The sequence below is a fragment of the Capricornis sumatraensis genome, chromosome 2 (genome assembly GCF_032405125.1).
Source record: "Capricornis sumatraensis isolate serow.1 chromosome 2, serow.2, whole genome shotgun sequence".
NCBI lineage: Eukaryota > Metazoa > Chordata > Mammalia > Artiodactyla > Bovidae > Capricornis > Capricornis sumatraensis.
In genome coordinates, this window is record NC_091070.1 from 148,440,886 (window position 1) to 148,456,312 (window position 15,427).

Genomic DNA, 15,427 nt, shown 5'->3' on the forward strand with positions numbered 1-15,427 from the left:
TTCTCTTGTTATTTCACAAATTGGTACTTGGGGTTATTCTTAAGCACTATGGAAATCAGCTTATTCAATCCTCAATATTGGGCTTCCTTGGTGATTCAGTGGTGAAAAACTCACCTGCCAATGCAGGAGACATGAGTTCAATCCCCAGGTTGGGAAGATCCCCTGGAGAAGGGAATGGCAACACATTGCAGTATTCTTGCCTGGGAAATCCAGTGGACAGAGGAACCTGTTGGGCTACAGTCTATGGGGTCACAAAAGAGTCAGACACGAGTTAGCAACTAAACAACAATTCCGAGTATTTCTAGCTGTAGATATGTAAAACTAATTATCAAATACTTAATTATGACACCCTGCTTATAACTTATATACAGAGTACATCATGAGAAACGCTGGCCTGGAAGAAGCACAGGCTGTAATCAAGATTGCTGGGAGAAATATCAATAACTTCAGATATGCAGATGACACCACCCTTATGGCAGAAAGTGAAGAGGAACTAAAAAGCCTCTTGATGAAAGTGAAAGAGGAGAGTCAAAAAGTTGGCTTAAAGCTCAACATTAAGAAAACGAAGATCATGACATGTGGTCCCATCACTTCATGGGAAATAGATGGGGAAACAGTGGAAACAGTGTCAGATTTTATTTTGGGGGGCTCCAAAATCACTGCAGATGGTGACTGCAGCCATGAAATTAAAAGACGCTTACTCCTTGGAAGGAAAGTTATGACCAACCTAGATAACATATTGAAAAGCAGAGACATTAGTTTGCCAACAAAGGTCCATCTAGTCAAGGCTATGGTTTTTCCTGTGGTCATGTATGGATGTGAGAGTTGGACTGTAAAGAAAGCTGAGTGCCGAAGAATTGATGCTTTTGAAGTGTGGTGTTGGAGAAAACTCCAAGAGTCCCTTGGACTGCAAGGAGATCCAACCAGTCTATTCTGAAGGAGATCAGCCCTGGGATTTCTTTGGAGGGAATGATGCTGAAGCTGAAACTCCAGTACTTTGGCCACCTCATGCAAAGAGTTGACTCATTGGAAAAGACTCTGATGCTGGGAGGGATTGGGGGCAGGAGGAGAAGGGGACGACCAAGGATGAGATGGCTGGATGGCATCATTGACTTGATGGACATGAATTTGAGTGAACTCTGGGAGTCGATGATGGACAGGGAGGCCTGGCGTGCTGCAATTCATGGGGTCACAAAGAGTTGGACATGACTGAGTGACTGAACTGAACTGAATTGAATCATGACAAATTCAGCAAATTAAGGATAGGCTAAAGGGGCTCTTGCATTTTTGCACTGTGACACCTAATTTGATCTTCATCCATAAGTGAGGAGAAAAATATCTTTCAATGATCACTGGAGAAGTACCCAGCATCATTCCCAACATTCACTGCCCTTTATCTCTAAACCTTAAATGCCAGCATACAGAGGGCATCTTGACCCCTTCCCTCCCCACTACATGGCTACATACACACTTCAAATCTTCATCATTCCCCATTCACTTTTGGAGCTGTTAATGTCTCTTCATCAAATGCATCAAAATTTGATAAATTCACAAGTATTTTCAAATTGATACAATGTTGAGGTATTTCTTTTCTTTCTAATATAGGTATGAATCTTGAAAATAATTCCACTTCAGATTCTCATGTTACATGAGATAGGAAAAGGGAGTGTTCAGTTCAGTTCAGTTCAGTCGCTCAGTACAAGTTATGTAGAAATAAATAAATAAATCTCTTTTTTTTTTTTTTTTTTTCCAGCTGAAGAAGAAGAAATAGTGAGGCCTAGAACATATGCACCATTGTTTGGAGGAAAATATTTTGAAGTTTCCAGATGTCCCTCAGGATGCTGAGCTTCGGTTATGAGTAAGTATACCTGTGGCTGATTCATGTTGATGTATGCAGAAACCATCACAATATTGTAAAAAAATTATCTTCTAATTAAAATGAATAAATTAATTTTAAAATTAAAAATTATAAAAGAAAAAGCTTGGCTTCTTGAGCAACCAGGGACAAGATGGATTGAACACAGAGAGAGCAACATTGCCAAGAGCTGAAACTCAGATTGGCATAAATGACCACTGAGGGATTTCTTAAGGACAAGAAGACCCCATAATCAATCTAAAGTTGTGTGTGTTGCTGAAATGTAAGTCCTCTCTATTTCCCAAAATATTCATTATATTTCGCTCCACACAAAACGGCCTTAGAGTGCTTACTTTTATTTGCATTTATTTTTATTTTTTCTAAGGGGTGGTAATTGTTTAATTATCTTTATCTTGTTAGACTGTAATTATGGATATTTTGTGGATAAAAAGACAAAGGGGCTGAATTCTATGTCAGTTTCAATACAGAACAGTGACAGCTCAGATGAGTGGTGGATAATTACAGACAACCAGTTAAGCAGGGTTTGAAGGACAATGCAAACTACTCTATCCTCCTTGAAATCTTAATAAAGAATGACAGAAAAATAGGCTTAGAAGAGCCCTATCTTAGTCCATATGTGCTAAATAACACAAGACTGTTTAGCTTATTAACAGCAGAAATTTATTTCTCATAGTTCTGGATCTTGGGAAGTATAAGACCAGGATGCAAGCATGGTCATGTGAGGGCCACACATTGTATCCCCATACAGTGGAACGGATTAGCTAGTTCTCTGGGGCACCTTTTGTAAGGGCACTAATCCCATCATAAGAGCTCCACCCTCATGCTCTAATCACCTCCCAAAGGCCCCAACTCCTGACACCATCACCTTGGGCATTAGGATTTCAACATATGAATTTGAGAGGGACAGAAAGAGTCAGATCATAGTAAGCCCTATTTTACCATATGTCACCCAGATTGTTCAAGCGGCTTACCTAGGATTTCCTAGCACAGTTAAGGTTTGCTGTCATGACTTTCCTCCATTTAAAAGAAGCTCATTTCAAACTGCAAATGAGTCAATTGCAGCCTCTGGAGGACAGCTACCTGCATATGGCTCTTGGGTATTTGAAATTTTAGCTTAAAGTGCTGTTGGGGACCCAGATCCAAGACAAAGCCCAAGGGTCTTGGAAAATTTCCTTCCTTCCACCCCTGAGCCATGGCAACCACATATCTGCAAACTACAAACAATTTAAATTACCATGGCCTGAGGTGCCCGGCTTACTACCCTTGCTCTTAACTTCACACTGTTCCCTTTAATGGCAAGCACGTGATAGGGCTCTCTTAAGTGAGAAATGGACACCAAGAGAAGACTGACTCTTCCCTATGCCCTTGCTGCTCTGATGCCAGTCTTGCTTTTCCTTCTAAACCTTGGAGTACACGACCACTTCCATCAAACAACGTGGGTACTATGGCCTTGCACTAGACTCCTGGTGAGGCTTAGATTTAGTTGATGAATGCCAAATTGATTATTTTTAAAATTAGGGGGATTTTTTTGTCTTGGACTTATTTCTCATTAAATGCATAGAGCTGCTCTGAGAAAATATTTATTGTGAAGAACTGGACTGCTTACTATCTGAAATTTTTGGCCTCCCCCAGGGCTAGAAAGGCAAGAGCAGGACTCCTGAAGCTGGAGGTCCATGGTAGGCTACAGTTTTGTCTCTGGGATCAGTGAGTTTCAGAACTAAGGATGCGTTTGTTTCCCACATCAAGGGCAAGCACTGTGGGTGCGCAAGACTGAAATCCTACAAAGACTGTTACTCTCAGGCACTCCTGCTGCCTGCTCCTGTATATTGAGCCTTAAAGGAATGCAGAAACAAGCTAAACACATTTTATTGGGTAGAATTTCCACCAAGCTCCTGAGAATTGAGAAAGAGAGTAAATAACATTTTCCTTCTTTATTATGTTGGCTGCCTCTTATGAACTACCGCGTAGAATGCGAGGCAAGTATACAATCAAGTTCCAAGTAAATAACATCATTAATTCAAATGGAATAAAGTGTGAAACATGACCCAATCCAAACTATTATATATATATATATTTAAAAATTAGAATGATCTCATGTGGAAGTGACAGGAATGTGCTATAATTTAGAAATAGATGAATCATCCAGTGTTCCCAAGATAACATTTTTATGTACTGATGAAATCTACGTAATATATCATGTTAAGAAAAATAAACCTCTGCCCATAAAATACTTTTATTAGAGTCTACCAAGTTGAGCAGAAATGGCAGCTAATGTTTGGAGTGCCTATTAAAGTGCAGGTTATTTGTTTGGTAGTGATTATCGAGCATATTATTAAAAATGTGCTTTCACAAAATGTTAACAATTCTCACTGTATACAGATCCACACAGAAAATAAAACTTTTAACTTGTGGAGATGAAATATCCAGTAAAATATTTATTGTTGCGCAATGTATTGTTAACTGTGTTGACTACTCTTCAGTAAGGTGCTACATAAAATGAAAAATTAACCACTGTAGAATAGAAAATAGTTTAAAGTTCTGAAGCAAGTTCCTGTGCATACAAAACAGCTTTGTCCTGGGCAATGTAACGTGGAAACATTTCAGTGAAGAAGACACCATCGTCAGATACCTGACAGCAAAACAAAACCAAGACCAGCACTGGAATTGCTAAATTAAGGAGCTGCATGCAAACTCAGGCTGGTCTGAATGAATGGTGTTTGAAGGATGCATGCAGGGTTTGGGGAGATAATGAAATTTCACTGCTATTATAACTGCTTCTCAGCAATCAGAGCACAAGTTGGCTGCTGTTGCGTTGTGAAATTCAAGAGAGATAATAAACTTCCAGATTAAAATTTCATTTCATATTTTGAGAATTAAAAAAAAAAAAATGATTGCCTCCCTCAACTCCATGCTTTAGAAACCCTCTGTTGAAATCACCCTAGGGTCTGAAATGTGAGTGTATGGTGGATTACATTTTTAGTGTTAATCAGAGCACTTCACTCAAACAGTAATCTCGGAATTCTTCCTCCTCATTGATTTTGCTTCTTTTTCCTTTTAAAACTCTGTGTTAGCAGACTTCCTTTTAGATTTTTGAGAAATGACAATTTTTCTCTTGTGTGCCCTGGAAATGATTTTTCCCCCAAAAAACCAGCTACCTCAGTTTGCTGTCTGCCTAAAACACTTAAGTAGGAGCCAAAAGTACCTAATTTTCATCCCTCTGCTACTGAAGTAGCCTAAGACATTGAAATGAGTTAGAACCCAAGCAGGAAGGAAATCTTCCTGTCCAGAAATTGCCTAGTTTGGCTGTGCTCTCCTGTGAGGGCTTAATTAAGTTGTTAAATCCATTTTCTGAGTTTCTGAAAGAGCACAGTACCTGCTGGCACTAATCCAGGTAATTTTTTTTCTTGACTTTTAAACCAAGTTTGAAACTAAGGTTTGCAAAAGGTCTTTGTGGTGGACCTCATTCTCATAGATGCCTCTCAGTATGTAAATCCCATTCACATGTGAGCCTCCTACTAATTAGACACTCGGAGAAGGCGATGGCACCCCACTCCAGTGCTCTTGCCTGGAAAATCCCATGGGCGGAGGAGCCTGGTGGGCTGCAGTCCATGGGGTCGCTGAGGGTAGGACATGACTGAGCGACTTGACTTTCACTTTTCACTTTCATGCATTGGAGAAGGAAATGGCAACCCACTCCAGTGTTCTTGCCTGGAGAATCCCAGGGACGGCGGAGCCTGGTGGGCTGCCATCTATGGGGTCACACAGAGTCGGACATGACTGAAGTGACTTAGCAGCAGCAGCAGCAATTAGATACTACTACATGCTGAATTGAGAACATTCCAAAACTGTAGACTGTCCAGTTTCTTAGAGGAACTGAAAGGATGACTACTCTGGATGAAAAATGTCTTTTACCATATCAAGTTATTAGCCACTGCAACTGCCCCTAACTGTACATCCTGAGGGGATTCAGGATGGAGAAAAACAGGATATTTGCCTGAGATATTTAACGTGCATAGCAAAGGAATGATTTTAATAAGCCCAGATTCTTCCATCTTCCCATATGTAGCAAAGTGATGCTAAATTCATTCAGTTGAGATATCTGGTTTTCTTTAATTAACAGTCATCTTTTGATATTTCAATTACTTGGTTATTATTTCAAAAATTCCTAAGCATCCTGACCCCTCCCTTACTTCTTCAGAGATGTCCCTTCGAGCTATCTGAGAGGCTGCTTCCCAGGCTTAAGTCCTCAACAAGTCTACCAAATAAAACATAATTCGCAATTTTTAGGTTGCGCATTTTTTTCAGTCAACACTACCCTATGTATCTGGAGAAGAAATGGCAACCCACTCCAGTATTCTGGCCTGAAAAATCCCATAGACAAAGGAGCCTGGCAGGTTACAGTCCATGGGCTCATAAAGAGTTGGACATGACTAAGCAACTAAGCACATACACACGTGTGTGCACATACACACACACACAACCTATATCATCTTCTTAATTCCAAAGATATCATTTTTTTAACTGTAAAGATCATACACAGTCGTGATAAAGACTTCTTCTAAAAAGCATTCTCTCAGTGCTTATTTCTTGGAGTCAATTACACATAGACTGGACTTTGAGCTGCTTGAGTGCAGGGAACATATTTTAATTTATGCTGAATATGCCTGGTAAATAATAAAGTCAATACATATTTGTTGAAAGAACAAAGAATGAATGGGTGAGTGTACATTGCTACCTTCTTCTACATGCTCTAAATTAGTGTTGTGGTCGAGAATATTATCTTGGAAGTGTGACATTGTCAGGCAGGGAGATTAGAATAAACAGGAGCTCATATCTCTTTTTGAAGAAAAACTTAAAGAATTTGCATTGTCTTAGAAACAAGATCAAGAGACTTTACCAAATTAGTGCATCTGAACAAGTTTATTTTTGAAACATGAAAGAGCTTGTAGAAAGTATGATTCTAAGCAGTGGTCAAATTTGATGTCTTGCCAAATCCATATCATCTTTAGCCATCAGTGTATTGCCTTTCAGTGGGGACTCTTCCTCATCCTTAAAAACATGTCAGCCCAAATGACACTGTTCAACTTAAGCTTATTTGTCAACAGGCAAATTTCCTATAGACTGTATACAGACAGACACACACACACACATATACACATATATGTATTTTCGACCACATAACCAGTAACTTCTTTTCACTCAAAACTACAAAGAATAGAATTGAGGCCCTGGAGGGAACTTCCTACATTTTAGACTTTTCAGAACCCTAGAAAGGATATTCTGTTTCTCTTTAAAATAAAAGCAAACATAAAAGAGCCTAGCAGTGGGAAATTATTTCCTCAACTCGCTGCTGCAATAGACATTCTTAAAATGCCAGTAAAACAGTAGGTGCTGGGAAAGGGCATCAGAGGGCAGACAGACTGAAACCAAAATCACAGAAAACTAACCAATCTAAACACATGGACCACATTTTTGTCTAACTCAATGAAACTAAGCCATGCCATGTGGGGCCACCCAAGAAGGAGAGGTCGTGGTGGAGAGTTCTGACAAAATACAATCCACTGGAGAAGGGAATGGAAAACCACTTCAGTATTCCTGCCTTGAGAACCCCATGAACAGTATGAAAAGGCAAAAAGATAGGACACTGAAAGATGAACTCCCCAGGTCAGTAGGTACCCATTATGCTACTGGAAATCAGTGGAGAAATAACTCCAGAAAGAAGGAAGAAGTGGAGTCAAATAAAAACAACACCCAGTTGTGGATGTGACTGGTGATAGATGCAAGGTCTGATGCTGTAAACAGCAATATTGCATAGGAACCTGGAAAGTTAGGTCCATGAATCACGGCAAATTGGAAGTGGTCAAACAGGAGATGGTAAGAGTTAACATCGACATTTTATTGAATCAGCTAACTAAAATGGACTAGAATGGGTGAATTCAACTCAGATGACCATTATATCTACTAATGTGGGCAAGAATCCCTCAGAAGAAATGGAGTAGCCATCATGGTCAACAAAAGAGTCCAAAATGCAGTACTTGGATGCAATCACAAGAATGACAGAATGATCTCTCTCCCTCTCCAAAGCAAACCATTCAATATCACAGTAATCCAAGTCTATGCCCAAACCAGTAATGCTAAAGAGGCTGAAGTTGAATGGTTCAATGAAGACCTACGAGACCTTCTAGAATTAACACCCCAAAAAGATGTTCTTTTCATTATGGGGGACTGGAAAGCAAAAGGAGGAAGTCAAGAAACACCTGGAGTAACAGGCAAAATTGGCCTTGGAGTACAGAATGATGGAGGGCAAAGGCTAACAGATTTTTGCCAAGAGAATTCACTGGACACCCTCTTCCAACAAAACAAGAGAAGACTCTACACATGGATGTCACCAGATGGCCAACACCAAAATCAGATTGATTATATTCTTTGCAGCCAAAGATGGAGAAGCTCTATAGAGTCAGCAAAAACAGTACTGGGAGCTGACTGTGGCTCAGATCATGAACTCCTTATTGCCAAATTCAGACTTAAATTGATGAAAATAGGGAAAACCACTAGACCATCCAGGTATGACCTAAATCAAATCCTTTACAATTATACAATGGAAGTGAGTAATAGATTCAAGGGATTAGATCTGATAGAGTGACTGAAGAACTATGGACAGAGGTTCGTGACATTGTACAGGAGGCAGGAATCAAGATAATCCCCCAAGAAAATGAAATGCAAAAAGGAAAAATGGTTGTCTGAGAAGGCCTTACAAATAGCTATGAAAAGAAGAGAAGCCAAAAGCAAAGGAGAAAAGGAAAGATATATCCATTTAAATGCAGAGTTTCAAAGAATATCAAGGAGAGATAAGAAAGCCTTCCTCAGTGATCAATGCAAAGAAATAGAGGAAAACAACAGAATGAGAAAGACTAGAGAGGTCTTCAAAAAAAATTAGAGATACCAAGGGAACATTTCATGCAAAGATGGGCTCAACAATGGACAGAAATTGTATGGACCTAAAATAAGCAGAAGATATTAAGAAGAGGTGGCAAGAATACACAGAAAAACCATACAGAAAAGACCTTTATGACCCAGATAATTAGTATGATGATCACTCACCTAGAGCCAGACATCCTGGAATGTGAAGTCAAGTGGGTCTTGGGAAGCATCACTATGAACAAAGCTAGTGGAGGTGATGGAATTCCAGTTGAGCTCTTTCAAATTCTAAAAGATGATGCAGTGAAAGTGCTGCACTCAACATGCCAGCAAATTTGGAAAACTAAGCAGTGGCCACAGGACTGGAAAAGGTCAGTTTTCATTGCAAACCCTAAGAAAGGCAATGCCAAAGAATGCTCAAACTACCACACAACTGCACTCATCTCACACACTAGTAAACTAACGCTCAAAATTCTACAAGCCAGGCTTCAGCAATACGTGAACCATGAAATTCCAGATGTTCAAGCTGGTTTTAGAAAAGACAGAGGAACCAGAGATCAACCAGAGGATCATCGTAAAAGCAAGAGAGTTCCAGAAAAATATCTATTTCTGCTTTATTGACTATGCCAAAGCTTTTGACTGTGTGGATCACAATAAACTGTGGAAAATTCTGAGAGAGATGGGAATACCAGACCACCTGACCTGCCTTTTGAGAAATCTGTATACAGGTCAGGAAGAAACAGTTAGAACTGGACATGGAACAACAGACTGGTTCCAAATAGGAAAACGAGTACGTCAAGGCTGTATATTGTCACCCTACTAATTTAACTTATATGCAAAGTACATCATGAGAAACTTTGGGCTAGAAGAAGAACAAGCTGGAATCAAGATTGCCGGGAGAAATATCAATAACCTCAGAGATGCAGATGACACCACCCTTATGGCAGAAAGTGAAGAGGAATTAAAGAACCTCTCGATGAATGTGAAAGAGGAGAGTGAAAAAGTTTGCTTAAAGCTCAACATTCAGAAAATGAAGATCATGGCGTCCGGTCCCATCCCTTCATGGCAAATAGATGGGGAAACAGTGGAAACAGTGGCTGACTTTATTTTTTGGGCTCCTCAGTCACTGCAGATGATGATTGCAGCCATGAAATTAAAAGATAAGTACTCCTTGGAAGAAAAGTTATGACCAACCCAGATAGCATATTCAAAAGCAGAGACATTACTTTGCCAACAAAGGCCCGTCTAGTCAAGGCTATGGTTTTTCCAGTGGTCATGTATGGATGTGAGAGTTGGACTGTGAAGAAAGCTGAGGGCCGAAGAATTGATGCTTTTGAACTGTGGTGTTGGAGGGGACTCTTGGGAGTTATTTGGACTGCAAGGAGATCCAGCCAGTACATGCTCAAGGAGATCAGTCTTGAATATTTATTGGAAGGACTGATGCTGAAGCTGAAACGCCAATACTTTGGCCATCTGATGCGAAGAACTGACTCATTGGGAAAGACCCTGATGCTGGGAAAGATTGAAGGCAGGAGGAGAAGGGGACAACAGAGGAGGAGATGTTTGGATGACATCACCAACCCAATGGACATGAGTTTTTGTAAATTCCAGGAGTTGGTGAATGATAGGGGGGCCTGGCGTGCTGTGGTCCATGGGGTCACAAAGAGTCAGACATGACTGAGCGACTGAACTGAACTGAACTGAAGAAAATCCCAATAAATGAAGACACCAAACTCAAATCTGGCCTCTTAGTGAGTCTGTTAAATATGACGACAAGCTTTCTGATATAGTACCTTACATCGAGATAGTGTTGTTATTATGTCCCCTGAAGCATCTGATAAATGCTATTACAAGCCACAGATATAGAAACTTAAGCATAAAGTAAAAAAAGAAAAAAATGAGATAAGGAGCTAGGTTACTATTTTGTTGTATGACCAATTAATATTTTCAACTTATTGAAAAAGATCACAGAAATTCACTGCTTTCGATCAATTATAAAAATTTGTTTTATAAATTCTATAGTACAAAAAATATATATATTCACATTTTCCCTGTTGTAAAAAAGGGGACTTGTGCTAGATTCACCTTTCATGTCTAATTATTGTCTGGATCTTACAAATTCACTTACAAATCAACTGTAGTCCCATTCCAAACTAACGAGTTACCTATGATACCAGTGTCCCGTCTTGTTCTCAAAATAGTGTAAATGTATAGTATGTTTTTGTTGTTGCACTGAATCTACAACAAATAGTTCAAAAATAAAAAGATAAACTATAGTCCCAGCGTTTTAGAATGCACTATTGCTTTTAAGAAGAAAAGTTAGAGACCAGTGCACATCTTACACCTTCAGATGGCCTTTTTTTTGCAAATCATAGTGTGACAAGGAGGATGCAAAATAGCTTGTGGAACTGAGTTGGAAGCTTCTTCTTCTGCAGTAGTCTTTAATCATGTAGAAAAATCATGTTAAAAATGTCCTTCTAATATTGAGTAACAGCTGTGCTACACATTCTGCTAGTACTAGCAATTCATAAATTAAAATAACTGGCAATTTTGCACTAAATTTATGTCAGCCAATGCGTGGTCAATGTAGGATAGGATGTTAAATCATAAACATTAGAGAAGTTTTCCTAAACAAAAGACCAGCCCCATTAGTTTTAGTGGTTTCAATACATGGTTAAATAAACCATCCAGTATATTCTAAGAGATTGTATTTTTTCTACTTAAAAAAGTCTGAACAGATTAGCCTTAATTCACAATTGAAATTCTCCTTACTGCTGGGTGATAGTCAGAGGTCAACCATATATCTCAAAATTAGACAAGCTCCTGCATATCTCAGATGCAATGCCACAGAGGATCTGCTTTTAAGAGGCTGCTGTCCATGGAGGCAGCCACTGATTTGTGTGTTTACTTCTAAATTTGTGGTGTTTCCTAAAAGTAATGTGCTCTTTTGTGTTCAATCTGCACCTACTCTGCCATCACATATTCTTAAAGGAAGGGCCAGTGCCCTTCCCACTCTGTGTGTGTGTTTATTTAACCATTTATTTAAACCACTAAAATTAATGGGGCTGGTCTTTTGTTTAGGAAAGCTTTTCTGATGTTTATGATTTAACATCCTATCCTACATTGACCAGGCTTTGGCTGACATACATTTAGTGCAAAATTAGATTAGAACTGTGAAAGAAGCTATTTCAAAGGTTTATACATACAGATGGTCTAATTTGGTGAAAGGAAAAAAATAAATAAATGAGTGGTGTGTGGAGCATGAAGAGAAAACTGTGGTAGAATACAGAAGAAATGACCTGCTTTGCAAAGACAAATCCTTGACAAAGAACCATCTACTGAACAAATTCTGATTATCCAAAAAACAAGCAAAAGAAAGCACTAAAGAAAGCAGTCTTTAGTGCTTCTGGTTTAAATAACACATTAAATTCAGGCAGGAAAGAGTTTAGGCTGACTTCAGACTTCTTCAAAGCCACATTCGCTGTCAGAAGAAAAGGAGCTATTTCTACAAGATTCTCAGGGATCGTGTGGCTCAAAACATTCCACCCAGACAAAATACAAGTCAAGAGAAATGGCAACCTGAAATATTCTCAAACATGCTTCTGGATCTCTTCTACAAAGAAAAACAAAATCAGACTCCCATATTCTCTGTACAGATCTGATGAACACTTCATATGAAAACTACTCAAAACTCAAGAGTTAAATCCCTCAAAATGGAGAAGCTCCTGCACAATAACTGGAAAGGAAACCATCTGAATAAAACCAAGATTATTTCCTACAGTGACTGGTTAAAAACGTAAGGTAAATGTAAGCTGAATAACAAAATGATAATACACAGTTTTAATAGATATTAAATCTATATGGCTATTAAAAATTAAGAAGCCATTTAGTTTTATACTTTCTATAAAATATAGCAAGTATAAAGTGCTAATATCTTCATCTCTCACAGCAGAGATTGTTATTGATGAAGGTTAAAACATGTTATTAAAATGACAACTTATATGCAATGTTTTTCACAAGTTTTTAGGATTAGAGGGCTCTCTGTTATGAAACAGTATCTTTGGGGTAAAGAAATATTCTGTTGGAGTTCAAAAATCCTTTTATTTCTTAGAAAATTCTTCTTTGTTAAATGAAATAATTATTTTATTTAAAATAATTGTTTGTTGTTTAGTTGCTAACTTGTGTCCAACTCTTTGCGGCCCTATGGACTGTAGCCCTCCAGGCTCCTCTGTCCATGGGATTTCCGAGGCAAGAATGCTGGAGTGGGTAATCATTTCCTTCTCCAACGGATCTTCTTGACTCAGGGACTGAACTCATGTCTCCTGCACTGGCAGATGGATTCTTTACCACTGAGCCCCCAGGGAAGCCTGTTTAAAATAGTAGTAATATTTAATGTTGCTTCAAAAAGTTTTTCTCTTTATTTATTTGCCTACCTGACCACTGAACCATCCAACCTTATAGCAATAGCTTATGGAGTTGTTGACTAAGGATAATGCCTGTCATAGAGAAAGATGGAATTAGAAATAGTTTACTTTATTCTCTATACTTTTCTAGTAGATTTTTATAATATATATATATATATATCATTTTCATTCAGCAATATAATTATTCCCCTGGAAACAAAAAGAAGAAACAAGTAAAAAAAAAAAAAGAAGAAAGCCATTCAAGAGCCCCTAAATATCAAAGTCCCTTTCTCTTTATAGCCCAAGATGACTTAACTGGTCATTGTCTACTTAAGCTGCAGGACAGAGCTCATCTTAATGTACTTTCTTCATTTGGGTATCATATTTTGAATTTAAGTAATTTGCTTTTAAATTTGTAAATTAATATTTTTAAAAGTTTTATCTTAGTAAGACATAAGAATTAAAGCCTTGTAATTCTTTGTCTCTCCTCACCTCAAGTTTTAGTCCCTAGAGCAATTCCTCTTAACTTTTATCATTGGTATTTCCCTTTTTATTCCACATCCCCCCATTCTTCCTTTGCAGTTTTAGAAATGTCTGTTTATTTACTTTAGTAATAGATGAGAAATTAGTTGATAGATACTGCTCCCTAATTTTACTAATTTACCAACAACCCAAATAGTTTTTATATCATTATTAGTTTCACAGCAACATTGAATTTATTTCTACTTCATTTCTCCAGAAGTTTAACCATACAATTAAATTTTAATTTAAGGTTTTACATTTTCTCTTTCTAAAATGTCCATTTTACTTCCTTTTGTAAACTCAGCTTCTCTGTTCAAATTCTGCATCTCTGTCCCTTGTTCATGTATTCTTCTATCATATTTGTGATACCTATTCAGTGTTCCTGTCTACTAATTCTAATGTCTGAGTCTATTTCTCTGACTACTTTTTCTATTGATTAGTATTTACTTTACCTTCTATAGCTCTTAATTATTTATTATACTGTAGACGGGGGAGCCTGGTGGGCTGCCGTCTATGGGGTCACACAGAGTCGGACACGTCTGAAGCGACTTAGCAGCAGCAGCAGCAGCAGCAACAGCAGCAGACATATATTTAAAAGTCTTATAAACTGAATAAAATGTTTGCCAGATAGGAATTTTGTAACTTGGTAACTGGTGTAAGAAAATGATCGTTTCAACCTGAAGGTAGCTGACCTAGTTTGGGACTAGATTGCAACTTTAGTTAATTTCAATTTACCTCTTATTTCAAATATCTTCTGGGTGAGATTTTCCCTGGATATGTTGCAATCTCTTCCTTCTTGGAAGATCTAAGAACTGTGAGACTACAGAGAGTTCTTTTTGCTTTCTAGCCAGAACTCTTGTCTTCCATGCTGTCACTGCCAAACATTCAACAAAAGTCCTGCTGGGGGAGGGAATCAGCAAGCAGAGAGAATGAGTTTTGTATCTAGGGGTTCTGTAGAGCTAAAATGTCAGCCAACAATGTTATTAAATCTCTTGCATCTCCTTATCCCAGAAAGGTGCTTTTGCCTTTGTCAGGCTTAATTTTCAACTTACCTATACCTGGACTTTCAGACCATCCAGAGAGGAAAATCACCTGGTCCTCAGAAATGTCTTGTTGTCAAGATACAGTTCCTTTAAACTTCTTTATGTCTTCTATTCTCTAAAAGTGTTAAAAAGGAAACAATTTTTTATTTTTTAAATTATTTCTTTTTATTATTTTCTAGATGATTTTCCTTGACCATATTTTCTTTTTTTCAAACTCGTGTGCTTTCTTGTTTGTTTGTTATTTCTTCCTTTTCCAGTAAGGCTGTTCTCATTTTATTAAGGAAGTATTTTCCAAATCTCTCTCAGAACACTAATTAGATTATTTTCTATCCTTCAAAATATATCTTTTCCCATGGGAAGGATTTTTCTTGCTCTTTTTAAAAAAATATTTGAGCTTTTATCTTTTGCAGTGAGAATTTTCCCTGATGTCTAGAGAGGCTTATTATCTATTTAATTAAGGGACTACAGCAAATCTGACTGTGAACTCTGTAGAGGACTTGGCAAACTTTAATATGACTGGGTAAAAAGCTGACAGTTGAGTTTTCAGATCCCTAAATAACAGAATATGCATCATTTAACTCTGGGGTATTATCTCTCCCATTGACTATCTTAGTTCCCCTCCCCCTCCACAAAGATGTTTTAGTTTATTTGAAGAGAAGTACTTG

General features: G+C 38.1%; 1 long non-coding RNA gene across 1 annotated transcript in view; it reads right to left on the bottom strand.

Moving 5' to 3' along the window:
• LOC138074092 (uncharacterized) overlaps positions 1-14,873 on the bottom strand; it is a 64,569-nt gene extending 49,696 nt beyond the window's left edge. The window contains exon 1 of the long non-coding RNA XR_011144441.1: positions 14,772-14,873. This is a non-coding gene — a long non-coding RNA (uncharacterized lncRNA). The remainder of the gene's footprint in view (positions 1-14,771) is intronic.
• Between the last annotated feature and the right edge of the window lie 554 nt (positions 14,874-15,427).